The sequence below is a fragment of the Lactuca virosa genome, chromosome 2, assembly GCF_052849685.1.
Source record: "Lactuca virosa cultivar CGN04683 chromosome 2, Lactuca_virosa_CGN04683_v6, whole genome shotgun sequence".
Lineage (NCBI taxonomy): Eukaryota > Viridiplantae > Streptophyta > Magnoliopsida > Asterales > Asteraceae > Lactuca > Lactuca virosa.
In genome coordinates this window covers 104,609,278-104,635,171 of record NC_136427.1, presented here as the reverse complement: position 1 = coordinate 104,635,171, position 25,894 = coordinate 104,609,278, and positions in this window count along the sequence as shown.

Genomic DNA, 25,894 nt, shown 5'->3' with positions numbered 1-25,894 from the left:
TTCCGCATGAGCTACCACATGAACAAAGAGGAGGTCTCGTTGAGCAAGCTTCAAGGCCTGTTAAGGACTGCTGAGAGCAACCTCAAGGACAAATCCGTTGCACCAACTCCTACTACTGCTGCCCCCGTCTTGGCTATTAGGCAGGGGAAGGGTAAGAAGAGAAAGGCTCCTTCCAAGAGCCAACACAAGGGAAAGTCTCATGATGGCACCTCTTCTAGTGGAACCAAGGCTTGTACCACTACACCCTCCTCCAACCCTAAGGATGCAGAGTGCTACTACTGCCATGACAAAGGGCATTGGAAACGAAGTTTCCCGAAGTATCTGCAGGACATCAATGATGGAAAGATAAAACCATCTTACGCAGGTATTTATACTATTCAATCTAATGACTCATCGCATGCTATTTCTTGGGTTCTTGATACAGGATGTGGTTTTCACATTTGTTCTGATTTGAAGGGCCTAAGAAGAAATAGGGATGTGGAACATTGGAAGATAAACTTGATCATGGGTAACAGAAGATCGTCGCCTGTCACCAAGATTGGAGTTTACTCTTTAGTGCTTAGTAGTGGGTTAGGACTGGAGTTGAATAATTGTTTCTATTCTCCAGAAATGGATAGAAACATCATTTATTTTCGTGGTTTATATAAACAAGGATTTTGATTTTCGTTTGATAATGAAAAAGGTTCTATTGATGCTTTCTTTAATGGTGTTTTCTATTTTGAAGCATTTCCTTATAATGACATATATGAAACTGTGATGGTTGTAGATAATTTAGGAAATGATGTGTTGCATATCGATTCTTCCAATGATTTAGATAAAGCATGCTTGTGGCATTGTCGTCTTGGACATGTCATCAAGAAACGCATAGCCCAAATCCAAAAGGATGGAGTGTTGGAGTCATTTGACCTTAGGTACGATGACGTGTGCGAGTCTTGTTTACTTGGAAAGATGACCAAGTCACCATTCACTGGTTCTTGTGAAAGGGGTGAGGGTTTATTGGATCTCATACATACAAATGTATGTGGACCCTTTAGATCCACCACAAGGGATGCAAGCCACTTCTATGTGACTTTTACCGATGATTATAGCAGATATGGCCATATCTACTTAATCAGACACAAGTCAGAAACCTTTGAAAAGTTCAAAGAGTTCAAGTAGGAAGTGGAGAATCAGTTGGGCAGGAAAATCAAGATGCTTCGATCCGATCGAGGTGGAGAGTACCTAAGTCTTGAGTTCCATGACTGCCTCAAGGAATGCGGAATCGGTTCGCAATTGACGCCACCTAGGACACCGCAGTTGAATGGTGTAGCTGAGAGGTGCAATCGAACCTTGCTCGACATGGTTCGTTCCATGATGAGTCGTGCTTCGCTACCTATCTCATTTTGGGGGTATGCCTTAGAGACTGCCGCCCATATCCTTAACCTAGTCCCTACGAAGAAGGTTGCCAAAACACCTCACGATATGTGGATAGGGAAAGCTCCCTCATTCTCACATATCAAGGTTTGGGGTTGCGAGGCTTTTATAAGACGAGAGACTCACGACAAGCTCAAACCTCGTAGTGAGCGATGTATTTTCATCGGCTATCCACAGAAGTCCTTTGGATATCTCTTCTATAGAACTAGTGACAATGTTGTCTTCGTTGCGAGGAGAGGGGTTTTCCGAGAGCGAGAACTCATAAGCCAAGGAGATAGTGGAAGGCAAATCGATCTTGAAGAGCTTCAAGAATCGAACAATGAAGGAACCTCTAACACTGGCGCTCAACCTGAGGAGGAAACTCCTGTTGAATCGATTGACGAATCCTTACCTCTTAGACGTTCCAATAGAGTTAGTGTTCCACCTGTGTTATATGGTTTTCATATAACAAGCAAAGGTGATACGTTTATTAGTGATAGTACACTAGTAAATTTGGACGAACCTGTGACAACAGTCAAATTTTGGTCAAAAATAAATTGATCAATAATCGTAATTGGGATGAACCAAGTGGTAGAGTTTGTAACAAGGTTTCCAAAAACATAAAGAACACTGAAATCCGAGTTATAACGAAGAAGTTATGACCAATCGAAAATCCGCGATAAAACCGGCAAAACACTGTTCAGTGTAAAAAGCGAATTTTCAATAAAAGGATTTTTAGCCTTAACAATCTAAATGAAAGTTGTAGAATATGTTAAACCGAGAACGTTCATAAAAAGAACGTCAAAATCTGACTTCGTATGAGGAAGTTATGATTTTTCGAAGTTTCGGTTTAGCAGTAGACGGCTAAAAATTCGAAATATAAATCGATCGATATTTGGCCGACGCAACTTAAACGAGAATCGAAGGTCTCATCAAAAGTAGCACAACGGTAAAAAGACAGACAAAAACTGACGTCGGATGAAGAAGTTATGAATTTTTAACGGATTCCCGTCCCGGTCTATTTAAACTAATAATATTAGAAATAAAGGCAAATATAGCCGGCGAAGTCTAAACGAAAGTCGTAGAGTATGATTTTACCTACGCGTGCATATAAAGAACGCCAAAAACGGAGCTCGTATGAGAAAGTTATGATTTTCGCAAGTTTTTGGCACAAAAATCAAGAAAATGTTGAAAACCGGGAAATTTCGCATGAGTCACCTCGGACACGTCATCCCTCGCATGCGAGGCCTCCACGTGGCACCTCCTGATAGGACCGAGCTTCTTGTGTCGTCTTCTGATTGGACCAAGTCTGCGGTCCACTCGCATTCGGACAGCCTCGCAGGAGACACCCCGCGGATGCTCGTCGGACACCCCCTCGCATCGTGGCATCCTCCCATTGGACCAAAGGTTGGTCGAATCCGAAGCCCCCACCTGTCCGAACCGAAGCCACCGTCTCGCCACCGGGTCCGAGCCTCACACGTGTACACTTCACATGTCCGACGCGTGTCCTGCTGACTCCTCGCCCTCGCCAGGTGGCTGCTGACTCACCTTCTCGGACCGCACCCTCGCACCCCTATATAAAGGGTGCGAGACTCCTCGGCTAAAAAGGGTTTTTCACCCCAAAACTTCCCAAAATTCACATTTTAACCCCGTAAACTTTCTCACGACCCCCCAAGGCCCCGGTATCGTGTCTAAAGCCCGAAGCAAGCCCTGGAGCCCCGGAATTCTCGAGAAGTCATCCTCTCTCCTGTCGAAACTCTGCCCGGTTTGAGCCGGTTTTTCGTCAAACAAACTCTTTTCCGGAAAACGAAACGCTGCCCGAATCACCGCTTATCAAAGTGAGTTCATACCCCTATAATTTACCTTTTCAATGGTTTTTAAATGCTTTTTAGGGGGGGGGGGAATACAAGTTTAACACAATAATAAATTGTGTTAATAACTGTATGTGATAATAATCACACAAAAAGTTTCCGTATGCTTTTAAGAATTATCAAATACTTCCAAAATAACGTAAAGCCATGTTAAATCTTAAAAGTCATGTAAACTCTGTTAAATTCTTTGAAAAATATTTTAAAAGCTATTTCAAAGTATAAATGCCAAAATCATGTTTATATATGTATAAATATATAAATAAGATTTGAAGGGCTTAGGACTAATGAATTATCTTATATCCTTTTCCTTGTTTGGATGTGGAATTAGGGTTGTATTATTTGTCCGAAGGTCGTTTCCTTCTTAATTATACATATATATATATATATATATATATATATATATATATATATATATATATATATATATATATATATATATATATATATATTGTACATATATGAGTACAAAAGGTTACTCCTTTTGGTATCATCACCTTTGTAACAGGCTGAGCAAAGGTGTTCATCCATGAGAAACCATGCTAATCAGATAGAACATATAAATTATAATAGGTATAATTTATGATTCAAAACTAAAGATACAAGTATGACTCACGACTGTATGTTTTCCAAGGAAATTACCAAAATACATTCAACTATAACAAGATATGTATAACACCTTTAATATACGAACAACATATTAAAGAAGTAAAGATACATCATACCGGGTTTGCATTAACAAAGGTACTATACAGAGTACCAGAGTTAGCAAACATGAGCTAATGCCGGGTTTGCATTAGCAAAGGTACTATACAGAGTACCCGAGTTAGCAAACACGAGGTAATAATACATCCTGTCGGGTTTGCATTAGCAAAGGCACTATACAGAGTACCCGAGTTAGCAAACACGAGGTAATAATACATTCTGTCGGGTTTGCATTAGCAAAGGTACTATACAGAGTACCCGAGTTAGCAAACACGAGGTAATAATACATCCTGCCGGGTTTGCATTAGCAAAGGTACTATACAGAGTACCCGAGTTAGCAAACACGAGGTAATAATACATTCTGCCGGGTTTGCATTAGCAAAGGTACTATACAGAGTACCCGAGTTAGCAAACACGAGGTAATAATACATTATACCGGGTTTGCATTAACCAAGGGTACGATACAAAGTACCAGAGTTAGCATTCACAGGGTAATAATAATACATCGTAAATCTCGTTGAAACAATAAATTTGTGACCCTTCACGGTGTACTTATCTAAGTACGACCTTTTAAGTCCTGAACTATTAGCCAGAATCTCTTTTAGGGAGAGCGTGAATTTGTGTATAGATCTATATGGGACTGACAATCCCGCACCTCTACTGTTCGCTAGAGTTTGACCGGCAGGCCTAGGGTGTCAAATATCATTCCAGTTCCGACGCCTGAAGAACGTCGCCGCATGCATATCAGTCATATTAGTATGGTTAATAGAACTCACATGGATAAAACAACGAGTGAATTACAAAGTAATACACTTCTCTTATAACAGTAAGAAAAGTTAATTACATCCCGACCAGATATACCTTCAGTAGCTTTTACTTATAGTAAAAGCTACGTATCATGAAATCAAGTATTGTACTTCTGGTTTTGAACATTTAAAACCACAAAGCGGTATTATGGATAATACAATACTCTCCAGGATAAATACCAAGGTTTTTACTATATAACAGATATAACTAAGAACACTTTTACAAATGAAACGGTTTATGGGATTAAACCACTTTTACCAATGAAACGGTTGATGGGATTAAACCACTTATACAAAGGAAACGGTTTATGGGATTAAACCACTTATCAAATGAAACTTAGTCATTTAATCTTTGTAAACTAGTATAACATAAAAGACCTTTAGTGGTTAATTCTATAATTCCTTAGTTATTACATCAGAGTTGTACATAAGTAATGTCCGATTGATAGTGAAATGTGTGACTTCCGCCTTACTTCCTGTTCCTTGTTTGGTTGTGGGCTTAGGGCAGATACACCCATTTAACTGTCCATTCGATATTGTGTTATGTATAATCAGTATAAACTAGGTAATTATAGAGGGAAACTATTGAGGTTATCAGTTAATCACCTCAGGAGATATAGGATTTCCTGGAGAAACCAGTGAACTTATTCAAAGAACTTTGGGTATACTTAACAGAACTAAAATACTTATGAACTCACCAGCTTAAATGCTGATCTACTCTTTCCAAATAACTTGTATTCTCAGGAATCCAGTAGACTGGTACACTCCCGAAGCTTTTGAGAAGACTACCTAGTACCGTACCGCGACTCTTGTCTTCCACTGTACCTACTTTAGTGTTTGAATATGTAATGTTTAAACACTTATGTAAAACTTATACTTATTAATGCAATGGTTGTTTGTACTTTGATTAATATATTGCATTTGTTGTGATACTTACCTAAAGTCCCCCGCCCCCGAATATTTCCGCCATTCTGGTTTGGGGGTGTCACAGAACCTAACAGCTATAAGGAAGCCATGGCATGCCCGAAGTCTGCGAAATGGAAAGAGGCTATGGACAGCGAGATTCAGTCCATGTATGACAACCAAGTTTGGAATTTGGTTGACAATGTGTCAGGTTGTAAGACAGTCGGGTGCAAATGGATCTTCAAGAAGAAGACCGACATGGATGGGAAGGTACACACTTATAAGGCGCAATTGGTTGCGAAGGGTTTACTCAAACTCTCGGAGTTGACTATGATGAGACCTTCTCACTGGTTGCGAAGATAAAGTCTATTAGGGTGATGCTAGCCATTACTGCATTTCATGACTATGAAATATGGCAAATGGATGTCAAAACTGCTTTCCTCAATGGGAAGTTGGATGAGGATGTTTACATAAGTTAGCCAGAGGGTTTTATCGATGGGAAGCATCCTGATAGAGTGTGTAAGCTTGAGAAATCCATTTATGGATTAAAACAAGCATCTCACAGATGGAATCTTTGTTTCGATGAGAAAGTCAAAGAGTTTGGTTTTCTGCGAAGAGAGGATGAGTCATGTGTATATGTCAAAGTCAGTGGGAGTATAGTTAGCTTCCTCGTATTGTATGTCGATGACATACTACTCACAGGAAACGACGTTCCGACCCTGCAGGAAGTTAAGTCCTGGCTTGGGAAGTGTTTCGCTATGAAGGACCTCGGAGGGGCTGCCTATATTCTGGGAATAAGGATAGTGAGTAAAAGACTAATAGGACTTAGTCAGAATAATTACTTGGATAAAGTACTAAAACGTTTTAGTATGGAGAATTCCAAGAAAGGGGAGTTACCAATCCAAAGCAATTCCAAGTTGAGTAAGACTCAAAGCCCGAGTACTGAAGCCGAGATGGCAGAAATGAGCCAAATACCTTACGCTTCCGCAGTTGGCTCAATCATGTTTACCATGACTTGTACTCGCCCTTATGTGGACTTCGCTTTGAGCATGGTCAGCAGGTATCAAGGGAACCCTGGCAGAGCACATTGGACCGCAGTTAAGAATATTCTTAAGTACCTTCGGAGGACCAAGGAATGGTTTCTGGTCCTCGGTGGGAGTGATGACTTAAGGGTGCGAGGCAGTGTTGTAAAAATCTCGATTAGGTCCCGATTAATCTCTGATTATTCCCTAGGCGCTACTTGACCGATTAGAGAGCGCCTAGCGATTAATCCATGCATACAAAATGACTGAAACAGTAGAACCCGATAAAATTTTAACACTTTGAAGAAGTTATATCTCAATAGAAACTATTTGAGGTATGATTAGTGTTGTATTTATCATATTAACCTATTTTGTTATGATATTAGTGGTATTTATGAACTTTTATATGATATTAGTCATATTTAATTTTTTAAAATCTAACAAATTAGCAATTAATGGTCCCCGATTAATCTCTGCCTAGCCGATTAATCCCTTGACCCCAGTCGACCGACTAGCTAACGTCGAGCGATTTTTACAACCTTGGTGCGAGGGTATAGTGACGCCAGTTTCCAAACAAACCGAGATAATTATCGATCTCATTCAGGCTGGGTCTTTACCCTAAATGGAGGAGCAGTGACTTGGAAAAGTTCCAAGCAGGAGACCGTAGCTGATTCAACTTGCGAATCAGAATATATAGCGGCGAGCGAAGCGTCAAAGGAGGCGATATGGTTGAAGAACTTCATCGGAGACCTTGGAGTTGTTCCAGCCACAAAGGAGCCAATGGAAATTTTCTGCATTAATGAAGGAGCGGTTGCCTTGACCAAGGAACCGAGGGATCATGGCAGATCTCGACATATCGGGAGGAAATATCACTTTATTAGACATCAGGTGGAAGAGGGACTCCTCGTAGTGAAGAGGGTATCGTCAGAGGATAACCCAGCAGATCCCCTTACGAAGGAACTGAGTAGGGTTAAGCATTTGCAACACGCTAGGAGCATTGGGCTGAAGGACGATATTAGTTTAGATTAGATAGCTTCGAAACGTGTAATAGATAAATTGTATTAGCATTTGATGATTAAATAAAAGAGTATTATTTATAAGTAAAGTTACTGTCTTGTGTTAATCATTTACCTATTGTTTCACTTTGCATGTTTTGACTTCCTGAATAATAAGATTATTCGAACAGTCCACAGTCACTCATACTTTGGAAGTAGGTATGAAAGAAGACTGTCATGAATTCATTGTAGACTGTCTAAAGGGTATTGGACATAACAAAGGTTTGATGCAACGTTCGTGAGTGCTTATGAATAAAGATTTGAGCATTGGATTAAACCCACGCTTCCTAGTATCACTTCATGGAATTTATCACGAGTGATCGCAAGACGATAATACCATATAATCTTTAAACCTAGATATATGGTTTATTGTTTGCAAGTTGGTTGTGCATTGATAATGCGTAAAGGCATCAGTAACTTGATGTTATAAAACGCATTGTTGTGCATGATTTGATGAGTGAATAGTAAATGCATATAAGTCAAAGTTTATCTGTTCCTTTTATCCTAAGAGGCTAAAAGCGATATCTGGGCCCCTCGATGATTTGGTTTGACTTATGTGCGGTCCCGGTCATGACTAAGTTGATGTGTTCAATTAAGTTCTATGTCAGACGAATCAGAGATCGAGAAACAAACTGCTGGACAAGAAGTATGACTATGTTCCATGTATTTGTCCACACGATATCTTGAGAACGGAGGATTATACGATCCCTTGTCTACAGCACGAGTCAGAGTTCGACAGCGGCTTTTGAGAGCTATGATTGCTAATCGGATCCTGAAGTCGTACTTTCATTTATAGTTATTAGACTTATCCAAGGGAGACTGTTGGATTAGTGACTAAGTCCATAACTATATTTGGTATGTACTTGACCCGGTTGTAGCATGGTCCTTTTGGGTTGCCTTCACCAAAGCAACTGGACAGGATGATTTATGGAGAGAGAGGATATTATGGTTTATTAATATATTATATGAATAATATATTAAAGGAGAAATCATATTGTTTAATTAATATTGGTCAAGAATTAATTAAGAATTAGTTTTGTGGCTGAAAGAGATTAATTAAATAAAGGGGACTAGAATTGTCAATTATAAGATAATTGAATTTGGGCTGTGGATCCTTATGGATATAAGGGTGGACGAAATTAGGGTGGAAGCCTACCTTGAAATCGTTCAAGCCATGTTCTAGAAGGTTCTTGGAGCTGCTTAGGGCCTAAGCTATCCAATTAGGGTTTTGACTGAAACCCTAACAGCTCAGCTATTTAAGGACCCCTAGGGCTGCATATTTCGGTTACCAGAAGAAACCCTAGAGTTCATATAGCCGAAATTGTGCCTCCATTCTCTCTCTTCTAGATCATCTTCTTGCCTTGGTGTTTGTAAGCCATTAGAGGTATTACACTTGTGATACTAAGCCCTCAAATCTTGAAGATTCTTGCAACTTGTGAAAGGTAATCATCTAAACTTGTATTAGTTGTTATTTTCAGTTTTGTATGCTAGATTTAGGGTTTGTAAGCTTTAGATAAATTTGCATGTACAATAGAGAAACCTAGATCCAAATCTTTAGGGTTTTGCATGTGCACATAGAAATGTTCTTTTGCTCAAAACCCATCATTTCCACCATGAAAAACGAAATTGACTATTAAGTTTTAAATGGATTGAAATTCCTAGATCCTTTAAGATTCATTGAACTATTCAATGGCATGTTTAAATCTCGATTGTTCCCTTCAAGTTTGTGACTGGGATGCCGAGGATCACAAACAAGGTGTGAATAACCATGCAAATTAGCTTGATACACCCAATGTTACAACCACCTAATCAATGTGTGCCGGTTAACCACACACGCTCTATTGATCTATGATTAACATCAAGCTACCCTTTGCCATGCACTGTCAGTCCCAGGTTAGTGTGCCAGTTAACCACACACGCTCCACTAACGACCTAACAAGGTGTAAAGTGCAATTTCATGGAGTAGCACCATTTTCACATTTTTCCTAAAGTAACTAAGATTGAGAATTTAATAAAAGTTTAGTTACTTTATAATTATCATTATACTTATAATGAGAATTAATGTCCTATCCTACCCGTTCGGCTAACGACCCTCCACCAGTCAAGGAAGCGGTGGGTGAGAGTGGACACCTATTAAACTGCCATTTTATAGGCAGTAACCTCATACCCCCTTATAGACTGGCTTCGTAAATGAGGCATACTAACGGTAAGACTGACTTTACTCTGATATATATATATATATATATATATATATATATATATATATATATATATATATATATATATATATATATATATTAAACCTATAATATTATAATAGTATAAGGGTTGAATTTTAAACTTTTAAAATTCTAGGGTTTGGAACTAAATGTTTCAAAGTAAGACTTTGCATTTACAAATTCCAAAACTTGAGGGCAAGTTTTGAACTATTCAAAAACTTTTGGAATCCATAACTTATGAGTTTAATATAGGTTTTATGAAAAGACTCTTGACATTCCATAACTTGAGTACAAGTTATGGAGTTCATAAAAACATTTATGTAAAAGACTCTTCAAGTTCCATAACTTGAGGACTAGTTATGGAAGACTTAAAACCATTTTATGATGACATTTAAAAATGAGACTTTTCACTATCCATAACTTGAGGACAAGTTATGGATTTCATCAAAACATTTAGATTAAAAATTGTAACTAACAAAATCAAACAATTTGCCTATGATCTAATTAAACTCATAAATTAAGATAATTCATAACAAACAAGTTTCAAGAAATTAGCCTAATCATATAAACTAATACAAATCATGAAACTTTTACAATTATCTTTTATTTGGATGAGGATAATCATTACCATAGCAACAAAATCAAATTTTATGAACAAAAACATTTTGTGGTAATGATCCTAATCCAAAACAGGCCAAAAAAACGAATTGTTTTACTGAACAGTCACCACCTCGTGGTGATCAGGCAGATTCCAAAAAAATGATTTTTCTTGCTTTAAAAAACAATAAGCATCAAGTATAATAGAAAACAATCCTAGGCTCTGATACCACTGAAGGGTTTTAGTATACTACAACATCCTATGGTGCACATACAACCCTAAATGCTTTGGATCTATGCTTTCTCTAATTATACATGCAATATTGTTTCCAAAGCATTAAGCCAACAACTAGCATGCAATTGACATAAACAACATAGAAATGAGTTATAGAATTACCTCTTTGTTGTAGCTTGTAGTTTTGGCCTTTAAGAACTTAGTACCAACAGTGTTAATGCCTCAAATGGAATCACAACACACCTTTGGACAAAAGATGACTTTTGAGAGAATATGGTGTACACAAATCGAATCAATGATCTCCAAGAACACTAGTGTGTCTAGTCACCAATTTTGGATGCTAAGGGGCTTCTTATATAGTGTGGCAAGATTAGGGTTACACCATGTAAACCCTAATGTGCATGACCTTCCATATTCCTTAGGCTCCATGGGTTTAAACCTCCATGGATCATCCATGGATTGTCACATGGGTTTAGCCCAACCTAAGGAATCATGGATCATTGGCCCACACCATAATAATGAATGATTTACCAAATCAACCCCTTATATTTAATTAGTCTCTTTTGATCACAGAATTACTTCCAAACTAATTCTTGATCAATACTAATTAAATAATATGATTTCATATTAATATATTATAACTTATAATATATTAATAAATCATAAATAACCTCTTCTCAAAAGTCCATCCTATCAAATTGTCTTGGTGATATGCAACCCAAATGGACCATGCTACTCTCGGGTCAAGTACATACCAATAATAGTTATGGGCTTAGACACCTAATCCAACACTTGGTGTATGAATTCCTTTCTAATGAGTGTCGTAGATTAAGCATAAGATACCAAATCAACTTTATTAACAACTATAGTAGTTTTAATTATATTTTATGTGATAAAACATAATTGTGAAGTCTTTGTTGAAGGTTTCAAAAGTTGAGATGCAAACCAGTAAGAACCATCTAAGGCCTTAATGATAATAAAGGATGAATTAAATCTTACTTGGTATGATTTACTTTCTATTCGCTAGAAATATCCTCCTTTAATCTTTTTGGGATAATACTTCACTCACTATTAATTGTATCTTGAATACAAATACCAACTAATAAGTAGATTAAACACTTTATAAGATTTAGTATGGAAGGGCTCCATCTTCATCTTACTTAATGTTTTATGGATTTGAAGCTGTTGTTAGACTAAAGCTTCTAAACCTAAAATCTACTAAATACATATTTGTATAATAATCTAAATGTAGCTTAGATTATTATATTCAAACCCATCAAGAATAGATTCTCTTTTTCTTGTGAAAGCTAAATTAGTAGAAAGCAAGCTTCTAATGACAAAGTAAGTGGGAGGTACATGGAACTTGAAGTAGCTCAAGAACCATAACCTTATGTAGTAATAGTTGGCACTAACTTTAACAAGGATTGTTAAAATTTAATAATAGCTATTCACAAACACAAATTGTTCGCATTAATGGTAGAAATCATCTATGACTTGAGAAATGTGGAATCTCTCATTGATGAGCTTTTATTGTTGGTTTCTGGAAAATCCATCAAATACCAAGATGCTATGTCAGATCTCAAATATGATAAATGACTTAGAGTCATGAACATAAGATGTAACCCATGTATGCGAATCAATTATGGGATTGATCAAAATTTATCCCTATAGCAAGGCTAGAAGGAGTAAATAATTCTTCTAGAAAGAATAAATTACATGGATAACCATACACATTTAAAGCAAGACTTGTAGTAAAAGGAATTTTTCATACTCATGTCATTGACTATGGTCCTTATCATACTCATGACATTGACTGTGATTAAACCTTTTTCACATGTAGCTATGATTAGATCAACAAGGATATTATTTTCTATAAATTCATATTATTAATATGAGATATAGTAAATAGATTTCAAGAAAGACCGCTTTTCTAATAGACATCTACTGGAAGGTATCTATGTATAGATTAGCCTGGAGGTTTTCTTAATCCATGTTCTCCTAACAAAATGTGTAGAGATTGAGATCCACTTTGTGGATATAAAGCAAACATCTCAATGTTGCAATCATCATTTTATGTAAAACCGCAAGTTGTGTTTTTATATCAAAATGAATAGAACATGTGTGTTTACTAAGAACTAGTGGGAGCACAGTGAAATTCCTAATCTTGTATGAATGAGACATACTTAATCATTTGAAATCACATTCTGACTAAGCAATGTTTTTTTCACCTCGAATCGTAAAGTGTTTCTAAAATGAAAGACTTAGGAAGGAGAATATACATTCTTGGAATGTAAAATATATAAAAGATAAATAAAATGAATGTTAAAAGTTTCATGTCCTTATACATATATTGGAAATATCTTGAAAGGGATCAAGACACAAGATTCTTTTGGAGAATTCTTGTCATTGTCATATGGCACCATTTTGAGCTATCCTCAAAAGTACATAGCTCATAGGTTTGAACTAGATGAAATGATTTATATTCTATTTGGTTAACAAATGCATTCATCGTTTACGCCATATTATACATAGGACAGGGTATTTGATCATGCTGTAAGCATGTCATAGGATACTAATTGAATACATGGTTAAGTCACTGGATGACTAAGAGAGCATCCTAAGAGTACTTTAGAAGAACTAAGAGAATGTATATGAGATAATCAGTTTAGAAAGGATCTTTATGGAAATAGCTACACAAGATGTTAATTTCTAAATAGATGTAAGTAATTATGAATTATAATTGGTTTTTGACTTCAGTATGTAATGAAGGGAAAGTTTTTTTGGAATAAGGTCCAAGCAAAACATAATGATACAATCTACTACAAAATAAGAATACACTACTCTAGAAGTTGAATTCAAATATGATTGGATGAATGAGATCATTGAAAAACTATGTTGATTTCTGCCATTCAAAGATCACATAGAAATTTTTGTGACTTCGAGAGTATACTTAATCAAGCTAAGAGACTCTATGTCACGAGAGAACACCAATCATATTCTCCAAGATATTTAACTATACCTAGAGTAAAGTTAAGTATGGAGATGGTTGTATTCACAGAATTCACACAAGTTAAATTTTGACAAATCCATTGATAAAGTCATTCTTTTGAGCTAAGTATGATTGGTCACACTTCAACTATAAGATTTTATTATTCTAGAAATGGGTTTTTTATTTGGATTTAGTATTTGGATACTGGAACATTATAGCAACAACTATTAGATAATGTTATGATATATTGGGATATAGTCATCACATTAATACTTGTTGTGTTCTATATTAACATGTTTAATCCATGAATAATGTTATTATTCTAAAGGTTCATAGTCGGTTATAATTGTGGGAGCAATTATGAAGTAAGACTAATATGAATTGGATTGGTTGACTCTCACTAGATGAAAGTAGGCAAGTGGTTGTAACCAAGTTTCATAGGTACTTGTCAAAGAACTAGTATTGAACTGACCTGCATCAAGATTATCTCATGGATTGCAGTCATTAATGATACTTGATTAAAAGGTATTATCTTTGTATCCTTAACACCTAAGATACATAGTGGGACTTGAGTATAGGGAGTACTATGCTTCGATATGGTCAAATGTTGTTCCTTGACCGGGCAGTTATAAAAGCCATTTTCAGGTATGGTGTGAACTATGCAAGAGGCTTATGTAGTCAAGATGGGATTTGTTCCTCTTATGTGTTGAGAGTTAGACATCTAAGGCGCCTTACCAAAAGTTGAACAATAAATGAGATTGATCGCGATCCGAATCTCATGTTCAACATGATGTCTGTAGAAAAGGGATAACTGATAAACTTACCTTATACACCCATTATAGCTTTGAGCTTTTTCGGAATCGGGCATTGATAGAATGGCACAAACAATCGTATGGTCTTAGGGGCAGTGAAATGTCGCTAGACGTTCACCACTGTCTATATCAGTCTAATATGAGTCTTGCGCAAGTGGGAGATTGAAAGGCCTAATATGCTCAAGAGTCATATTAAAGTGATATTACTAAATAACATATGATACTAATGGGTCACATTAACAACAAATTGATACAATTGATTATTTATTAGAAATTTTTTTTAATAAATATTCAATAAAACTCTTATAATTAAATTGGAAATTATTTATTTCTTGGAAATAATAAATTCCATTAGCAAGTAACTTAATATATATCATATGGTATGATTTATAAGTCATGTACAAACTTTTGGACTAGTTGAATCCTTTTGTCTTTTTCCTAAAAGACAAGGTTTATATTTTATAAAAGCGTTTATAAAAGTTTGACTTTCTTTCTTCTTCTTTATGCAATTTTCGAGATACGCATAAAAAGAAGAAGTGTATGACTTGTCTAATCATGCTTTAAAGGCATGGGAGACATGCTTATGACAATGCGGACAAGTTTGCTTAAAGTGCTAAGGACTAATGGTTAATAACTTCACTTTATGCATATAAACAAGTGAGCTTGTACTTGGATTATTGTATCATTCATTCCTTGATGCAAAATTTGAATCCTCTCTTCCATCTCCCTTTCTCTCTAGTTTTGATTAAAAAACTTGAAGAACACTTGCATCTTCAAGCCCTCTTTAAGATCATATTGGTTATGAACTTAAAGCTTAAGAGTTTTGGACTAGCATCTACATCAAGTTGAGTCATTGTTGGTGTCTCAAAGGTTCCAAATTCTTCATTAACTTCCAAGCCTCCCGAGAGGACCCAAAGAACTACAAAGGTTGTTATTTCTTAACCTCTTCTTTGGTTTGTGTTTTAATCTTTCTATAACTTGCAAGAAGATCCTTGGTAGGTATAAAATGTTTATGTTATTTCAAAAAAAATTAAAGTCTTCCGTTGCCATATATTTCAAGTTTATGAAACTATTTTTTGAACTAAAACCCAACAATATAGTCACGTTGAATAGACTGAGGACCCTTGATCTAGGCTCTCTTACCTATTCCTTGTTTGGTTGTGGTTCTAGGGTAGGGTCATCTGTCCGGGTGGCTAACTCACATATGATTATATACGGCCAGACATTCCTTAGATTGTTGCTACTTAGTACGACATGGTGCTATAGTGATCAGTTAGATCTGTATTCTGGTATCGAGTATGCTGTTATGTTGTAGTGATCTGCTAGATCTGTATTATGGTATTGAGTATAATGTTATGTTGTAGTGATCTGTTAGATCGATATCCTGGTATGTAGTATGTCTCTATGCTATATGTATATTGGTTATCATCTGGTGGAGTGACCTAGGGACTGTCTGTGGTTATGTAGGATAGCCTGAGAACTCTTCTTCTAGGCTCTCTTTCTTGTTCCTTGTTTGGTTGTGGGTCTAGAGTAGGATCATCTGTTCGGGTGGCTATCTCACATCTGGCTACTTATGGTTACGCATTTCATGGAGGTTAGCTGGTAGTGGGAATTTGTGTTGTGAGAGGACTGGTAGGCAGGAGTGAATTTTATGATTGTCGTTTGCCTGTTTTATTTGCCCGCCTGATCCTTGTTTGTTTATATGTCGACATATGGTGGTGGTGGGTTGAGGCAGTCCTGCTTTGTGTTGTAGGCTGACATACCTTGTGCGGCCTGGCTGTAAGCCAAAGGAACGGAGGCTCGAGAGGAGCGGTTGGATTGAGGGGGTAGGCCAACAAACCCTGGTATTACGATATGGATAGACTGATGGCCTGTGAGGCGGTCCAGTCAGGCCGAAGGCCAAAGAGCGGTAGTTCTGCATGCTTGTATGTTTATCGTATGGGGTATTTTTGGGGAAACTCACTAAGCTTTATGCTTACCCAACTGTTTGTGCTTTCAGTTATCATTCGTGATTGCGGGACGGCGAAGGCGGGACTATACACACTCATCAACAACAATGAAGATTCTGCATTTTCTATGATACTCTGATTTTTAATAAATGTAATTTGGAATAAGTGGTTTTCTTAAATAATGGATTAATAAATTGGGAAGTTTTACCTTAATAAAAATGAAAAAATTTTGGATGTGAAAATGGGATGTTTCAGAGTTGCTAATAGAGCTTTCGTTTTCTACAAATCCTAGAACTGAGAGCAGGCTTGCACTTATTAATAACTTAAACATATATGTTCCAAGAGATGAAAGATTTAGGCATATGAGGCTATCTACATTTCTTCATTTTTTATTGAAATTAATTGTTCATTCCTTGTCAGTGAACTTAAGGCTCTACCTGATAGCACTCCTAATGAATTTGATTGTTTTGAAGACGTGTTCATGGCTAGTATCAACCCTGTTAGCATTTGACTTCTCAAATTAAACTCATTTGGCTTTGAATATTTAGATATTCATTTCTATGACTAATATTTTTATTTGTTTGATTGATAATTGATGAATTTTTCCACTTATTTTTGTAGGAGTTTCCTCCAACAAGCAAGCTAGATTCCAAAGTCCATGGTAAACAAAAAATATCCATAAAACATTCCCATAGTGAAATAAATCTCGATGGATTAAAGATAGAGAAAATAATTTTCCTACAACAAGCAACACAAACTTTTCTATTTTTAGAAAAAGATGGAACTCTAAAAAAAATATGAGTGGTGAAATGTGTACAAAAGAAAAATATAAGTGACTAAATATGTATAAAAACAAAACATAAGTAACTAAACATGTACAAAATTAAAACATCGGTAGCCGGAAAACATACACCAGCCGGTCATAATGGTATTTTGTGAAAAATCCAAACAAGTTAAATGGTCAGATTTGTAAAAAAGCAAAAACTATATTATCCTTATAAGTCATTATAAAAAAAATAAAAAATAAAAAATAAAAAAAAAAGTTCCAATTCTAATGCCCCAAAAAATAATTTTATGATAAAATCATTTTTTTTTCTTTTAAAATGGTATGGGCGTTTTTGTATTTTTCTCTAGCTTTAACAGTCACATGTGTATAAATTCTATAGTTTGTTGATATTTTTTCTATTAAACAAATTGAATTGTGTTTTTTTATAATTTTGAAACATTATTTTATTTTAAGACATTTTTCTGAAATTTTTTTTTGCCAACTCAACTATTAACTTCCTATAAAATCGATGATGAAAAAATGTTTTTTTGAACAAAATGATAATTTTATATATATATATATATATATATATATATATATATATATATATACATGCATATATATATATATATATATATATATATATATATATATATATATATATATATATAAAGGGTTATATGGAAAATGAATGATTAGGGCAACACATATTTGAACCAATGAAAACATGACAACACATCACTTTAGAGTAACTATATAAATAACTTCCACAATACATTACTTGTGAATAAAGAAATGGACACGTGTCATTTGATTATTGGTTCCAGCATATGTTGCCCTAGTTATTCATTTTCCATAGAACTCAATTATATATATATATATATATATATATATATATATATATATATATATATATATATATATATATATATATAAGGAACATGAATAATGGTCTCGTTGTGAACGTTCGTTTATGTTTGTTCGTGTAGGTTTTTTTATGTTCATATATGTTCAATTGTGTTTGTTTATCTTTGTTCATTTATGTTCATTTAGCATGTTTATCACACCCCAAACCGGAACGACGGATTCGTTCGGGGGCGGAGGACGTCATGTACAGTATCATAACAATGCATAATAGTAAAACAAGCAACAACATCATCCATTGCATTAATAATATAGTTAATACAAGTGTGTTCTGTGTAAAGTTTGTAAGACACCAAAAATATGTAATCAACAAAATAAAGACGAGTCTTGAGTATACTCCGTCTTCTCAAACACCTGGTCATCTGTACCTGTCTTCTGGTGAACTGAGAATACAAGTTATTTTGAAAGAGAGGATCAGCATTTAAGCTGGTGAGTTCATAAGTATTTTTGTGTCAATTGTTTGCATTAGTTTTACGAAAATGTTTGTATATGTAACTAAAAAGGTTTGTATCTTTCCAGAAAATCCTATATTTTCTACTTAAATGCAAAGTAGTCTTCTACCAAGACTCAACTGTTTTGTATGTTTGTTCTATCGTAGAATGTATGTTTTTCCAAGTTTATGACTATATTTACTAGAAAAATAGTTTGCGTTTCTCAATATGAGGATATCACTATATGAATGAATGGAAAAATGAAGATGTATAGTAGTGTGGTGTAAAATACTCTACTGAAGCACTAACTACCTTAAAACCAAATTGTTAAATAAGGTTAAAAATGTGATTAGGTTATAACCATGCTTGATTGACTAGTATAAAACACGACGTTCTTTAGACGTCGAAATGGTATGAAATTTGTCACCCGTAGACCTGCAGGTCCCACTGTAGGTAGTAGCAAGGTGTAGGATGGTCAATCCCATATACAACTATACACAAACTCACGCTCTCCCTTCAGGAGACTCTGGTTACAAAACGTGACACAACAAGTATATTGCTATGCCATGAAATAGTGTTTCACATTCTAGTTGTTCTGTTCTTGTTATAGTATGTATGTTCTTTTCTGTTATAGTTATAGTATGTATGTTCCTTCTTGTTCTAGTTATAGTTGTTGGATTAGATGTCTAAGCCCATAACTATTATTGGTATGTATTCGACCCGTGAGTAGCATGGTCCATTTGGGTTGCATGACATCGGAACAATTGGATAGACAAAATGAGAAAAGGATACTTATGATTTATATTAATATAGTATAAGTTCTAATATATTAATATGAAATCATATTATTTAATTAGTATTGATCAAGAATTAATTTAGAATTAATTTAGTGATAAAAAAGGAACTAATTAAATATGGACTCTTATTTAAATATAGGATGGGCCAAGTTCATTTAGGTTGGGCTAAGCTTTCATGGACAGTCCATGGAGTTTTAACCCATGGATCCTATGGAAATGAAAGGTCATGGGTATTAGGGTTTACATGAATGTAATCCTAATCCTCCACACTATATAAAGAGGTCTCTAGTTCATGAAATTGGCACTAGTGTATAGTATACAAGAGGGCAAATCCGATTTTCATAGAGTGAACCTAAGTATTCTTCTTCTCTAGTTATTCCAAGGGTTTTTGGTGTTGTGTGAACCATTTTAGGTGCAACACTTGGGGCACTAAGCTCTTAAAGGTTCAAGACTTCAAGCTCCATCAAAAGGTATGTCATCTAACTAGACTTTGTAGTATAGTTGTTCCATTGTATGTTAGTTGGGATGAGAACCTTAGAAAAATCATATTTGCATGTATATTAGAGAAAACATAGATCCAAGGTTTCTAGGGTTGCATGTACACCATACGAGTGTTAGAATGCTCAAAACCCATCAGTGGTATCAGAGCCTAGGCTTGTTTTCAACAATACTTGATGCTACATGTTTTTTCCAAAGTTGAAATTCTGCATTTTTTGCATCTGACTGCTCACCACGACGTGGCAGTCTTTACCACAATGTGGTGATGCCCCTGTATGCAGAATTTCGCGGTTTTGCTTGGTATTGGATGAGGATCATTACCCTAAACTGTTTGTTGAACCTTAAAACCTGTTTTTTGATGTGGTAATGATTATGGTAAACCAATTTCAAGGTTATTATCAAAATTTCAAGTTCTATATGTGTTTATATGATTCTTGAAATTGTTGATATGATTGTTCATACACTTATGAGTTTTGGTAGATCATAGGATTTATTTGCAAATTGGTTGTTAGTTAATTCTTGATCTAAATGTTTTTAATGGAGTCCATAATTTGTCCTCAAGTTATGGATTACCAAAAGTCATTTCTTTTAAAGATCCATTAAAAAATCATAGGTTATATAATTGAAGAGTCTTTCTCATAAAAAGTTTTATGGACTCCATAACTTGTCCTCAAGTTATGGATGTTCAAGAGTCTCTTCATTAAAGTTTTTTTTAAAAACCTTAATTTAACTCATAAGTTATGAAAATCCAAAAGTTTTTGAATTGTTCAAAACTTGCCCTCAAGTTTTGGAATTTGTAAAGTCTCATGCACACTTTAATTCCAAACCCTAGAGTTTTAAAAGTTAAAATTCAACCCTTATACTTTTTAGTATTATAAGTTAATTATATATATATATATATATATATATATATATATATATATATATATATATATATATATATATGTATAATAGCAAGTCAGTATTAGCGTTATTAGGCCTCATTCACGAAGCCGATCTATAAGGGGGTATAAGGTTGTTGCCTATAAAATGGCAGCTTAATGGGTGTCTACTCTCACCCACCGCTTCCTTGACTGGTGGAGGGTCGTTAGCCGAACGGGTAGGACAAGGACTATAATTCTCATCATAATTATAATGATAAATATAAAGTAACTAAACCTTTTATAAATTCTCAATCTTAGTTACTTTAGGAAAATGTGAATTTGGTGCTAACCCATGAAATTACACTTTGCACCTTGCTTAAGTCGTTAGTGGAGTGTGTGTTGTTAACCGGCATACTAACTTGGATTTAACAAGGTTGGCAAAGGGTGGCTTAAGTTTTATCACAGATCGGTGGAGAGCGTGTGTTTAACCGACACATCGATTAGATGATAAAATTAAGGGTACCAAGTTAATTTGCATGGTTATTCACAGATTGTTGTGATCCTCGGCATCCTAGTCACAAACTTGAGAGGGCGCAATCGATATTTAAACATGCCATTTAAAAGTTCAATGAATCTCAAAAGATCTAGGAGTTTCAAACCCAATTAAAACCTAATAATTTTTTTCGTTTGTCATGGTGGAAATTGGTGAATCGTCATTCGCCTACCTTCAAATATTTTGTAGCTTGGATTACGGCATCCCTCTTCCAAGTTATAAAATATTGTGTTGGGTCCTAGCCTTAATATTTCATACTGGGTGTTCTATTATGGACTTAAATCAACTAACTTGAATTTCTCCCATTGTAGATGTCTGGTTCAGACAAATATGATCTTCCTAAATCTCTTCGAACAAGCTTTCCTAATGAAGATGATGTCCCGCAATTGGATCATGGAAATCATTCTTCTCTTCCTCCACCTCCTCCAATTATTCACCCTGACCCACAAGCTCGAAGACTTGAAAAGTTCAAGATCACTCAAGCCCTACTTGCAATGAAACATAAAGATGGAAGACCTGTGTGTACTCATGTCTTAGAGATGAAGTCACATATTGACAGGTTGAGAATGTTGGGTGTCGTTATCCCAATGAAGTTGGCTATTGACTGGGTTCTTCAGTCACTTACTGAGTCATATAGTAAGTTCATTAAGGACTACTATGTGACAGATCACGACATGACCCTTATTGATCTTTCTTATTTGCTTGTTGTTGCTGAATCAGAAATGTTTTGGCGCACTGGAAAAGTAAATTTGGGTGGAAGGTCTATTTCTCAAATTTCCATGGACATTGACAATGGTAACATTGGAAGTCCAGAAAAGCTTTCTCTTCCCAATGGAAACGGATCAGCCTTGGTCAACTCTGTTGACCAAAAGGTAAAGGGAAAGGCTAATTCTGTGATAGTCCCGTGTACCATTCCCAAAGAGTCTATATATTTTTATTGTCAAGAGAAGGGGTATTGGTTGCGAAGCTTCCCTAACTAGCTGAAAGATCTGAAAGAAGGAAGAATCAAAAAGTTTGACTCTGCTTCAGGTAAGTCCACTATCTAACTCTGTTAAGTTCCTAATTGTTGATTCTTAATAAATGATGTGACTAGGTTGCATTTTGATGTTTGGCAGGATCATGCAAAGGGAAGGAAGCTAAAAACAAGAGTATGTTGAATCTGATCACGGAGATGGATTTCAATCGCATGGTTTGGAGATCGGATTTTTGAGCTACTACTTAGGGGTTATGATAGATTGCTAGGAAATATGTAATAGCATTGTTTTCATTTAAAGTTGCATTGTAAGGAAAAAGTTTTTTCCGTATTTTATAAATAAATAAAATTTGTTTTGTTTTATTTTATATCTCCTTGTAATGGAATTTATGGAAAATTGATGTTTGTATGTTTCTAGCAATAATGGAAATATGAATTTGATTCTTTCATTTGTGGTAGTGTTTAAATTTACCAAATAAGGAAAGATTCTCATCACCCAAGTTTCAGTTGGAACCGAAACTTGGAATCATGCAGGCTGTATTGTATGATGACTGAGAATTTTCATCTTTGGAAAATTAAGACTAATTCCTTGTTCACATGTATATGTAAGCCAAGTAAAGGACAAAGGGATCAGGTACACTTGGTTGTACGCTGGTCAGGTCCACCACAAGGAACAATGAGACTATTCGTCATGATTTACTAGAGTTTAGTAAATATGGTTATACTTACAAGCCTGAGTATAATTCTGAAACATTGGAAAAGTTTCAATGTATGGCAGAACGGATGAGAAGAATCAAATTAGGCAGAAAGATAAAAGTTTCTCAAATCTGAAAAGATGGGAGAGTACTTTAGTACCATGTTTTATGATCATCTTAATGATTAAGAAACCATATCACAATTTGATCCTCTAAGGACATCTTGGTGCATTCCCATGGCTAAGAAGAGGAGTCATGAATTGTTGAAGTGGTTAAATCAAGAAGATGAGTCATACTTCGTCCCAAAACAATTCTTAGAGTCATACTCCAAGATTGTAACTTGAGTGACATATCTTAAAGAAGGTTTATGACACTTGTCAAATGTAGAGTAAAATGTTTTCTACTCTTGTACACTTGAAATTGGTAAGTTGTGATGTTTTGGATAAAACAAAGACCAACTAAGGCCAATAGTGTGAAGTGTTTGTCTTGATAATAATCCGCACTATCTCTTGAATATTTGTTTGTCAAGGAATGGTTCTTGGCAAGAGAGACTTATATGTCAAGAGGACAGTGGGAGTCTAAAAGGTCCTGAAAGAGTTTCAAGAACTGATCAAGAATAAAACCTGTAGCTTAACTCTAGTGCACGACTTGAGGTTTGTAACCTATCATGTTGACACATTCTTATTTTTGTGCTCATTCCAGTTAAAGTTGACTATGCATCTGAGTTCTACAAGTTCTCAATCGCTTGCATAACTACTTCGAAGCAATGGCAGGCCCTTGTATTGCCAGGTGGCAAGAAGCTAAGATTGCACAAGTACGGTCCATATGAGTTTGGATTTGTCACTAACCTTGCCTTGTGATTATGGTTTTGACAAATTAACAAGGATAGGAACACATACACCATAAAATATAAGTGTCATAAGGTTTCTCTCCGGTTCATGAAAATGATGGTGAGGAAACGCTTTCACTAAGTAGATAGCAATTGTGATACGTGCATTCTCAAAGTCGTTAGTGGAGCGTGTGTGGTTAACCGGCACACTAACATGGACTTGTGAGAAATGGCAAAAAGGTCAAAACATTATGATTACGGCACCCTCTTCGTAATTGTTTATACACACATGTGAGCTATCTAAGGAAATGTGTATGATTTTGATAAAGTTTTATCAAAGCATCTCGTATCAGAAATCTGAACTTTGGTAAGAAAGTCAATAAAGTATTGATTTCTAGAAGTCCAGCTAATTTCTGGATACATGTCAAAGCTAGTGGGAGCATAAGTGTTATGCTAATAATTATCATGTTAGTGGGAGCATGATTATTATGTAAAGTGTTAGTTATAGAAAACAAAAGTCTCAATTCGTGACTCTGTAAGTTTTGAAAAGTTGTTTTGCTATAATTAAGGGAGAGGAAATTATACTTCTTTTCAATTCTAAAAAGCTTAGATTGAGATTTTACTCATTTTTAGTCAAGGATATAAATATATGAATTTTGGGTTGGAATGGTTCAACATGAGGAAATTCTATATATATTGCGTTCTCAAAATTCGATTATGATTACGGCATCCCTCTTCATAGTCGAATTATGAAAACATGGCAAAAACAAAAATATTTTAGCAAAAGACTGGTCTAGGATCATGTCTGTATATGAGACATCATGAATCGTGTCCCATATGCTTCGGATATAGGATCGATTACATGTGCTGTAATATTTATCCTTTCTAAATTTTCCAAATTCCTGGGGCATTAAGAGGGGAAAAGGCCTAGAATTTGATATGACTAAAATTATTAAGTAATTGTCGAGGACAATCTGAGGTTTACCAAAGATTGGTTGCTTATGGACAGTTGGAAGTATGGTGTAAATTTTTGGAAGGACCATATTGGCATATTCTGAAAAGCGGCAACTCTTGTTCAGAAGTGATAGTCAAAATGAGAATATGGAAATGTCTCCATAGGTGGAAGTTATTCAATCTATGTGAGATTAGAAAACCTAATGCAAGAAGGATGTTCAAAGCAATGTATTTTGAATTTGAGACTTCGTTTCCATGGAATTGATCTCCATTGGAATACTTTGTAATGTCTGTTGCCAAGTCTTTGTGACTTTTTGCATAGTCATTACAAGAGGATCAATGCATATGAGTTTAGAATCTGACAAATTTCGGTAAATGGCAGGAATTTGGAATTCTTACATTTATGATAAGGATTTGGGATTGTGAAATGAGAATCATTAGAATTATGTTCAATTGATCTATTCTACAAAGTAAGGATCATAGACAAACATAGTGTGCATACTTGATGTATGGCATAACTATTGTTTGGACAAACATAGTGTGCATGCTTGGAGCATGACATGACTACTATTTTAATTCAAGTATTAAGTTGATTATTTGAAATATTATGCAACGAATAATGTGTAATCAATATGGTGATAAATAAAAGGTGTTTTATTTATATTCATAAGTTCTGATACCATATTGGATTCGATTATTCTTGTGTTACACTTTACATGTTTTGACTTCCCGAATAACTAGGTTATTCAAACTATCCACAGTCGATCATACTTTGGAAGTAGCTATTGAGGCAAGACTGTCATGAAGGGTCTATAGTTTGTCTGGGACAAAGTGGCTGCAGTGTTCATGAGTGCTCCTGGAATGAGATTCGAGTATTGGATTCAACCCACGCTCATTTGAATCACTTCATGGATTTTATCACGAGTGAATCATGAGACGATAATATCTTATATTCTTCAAACGGAGACGTGTGAGTTGTAGTTGCGCATCAGTTGCACATTGACATATGAAAACGCAACCAGTAACTTGGTTGTTATAAAACATATCGTTGTGTGTAAT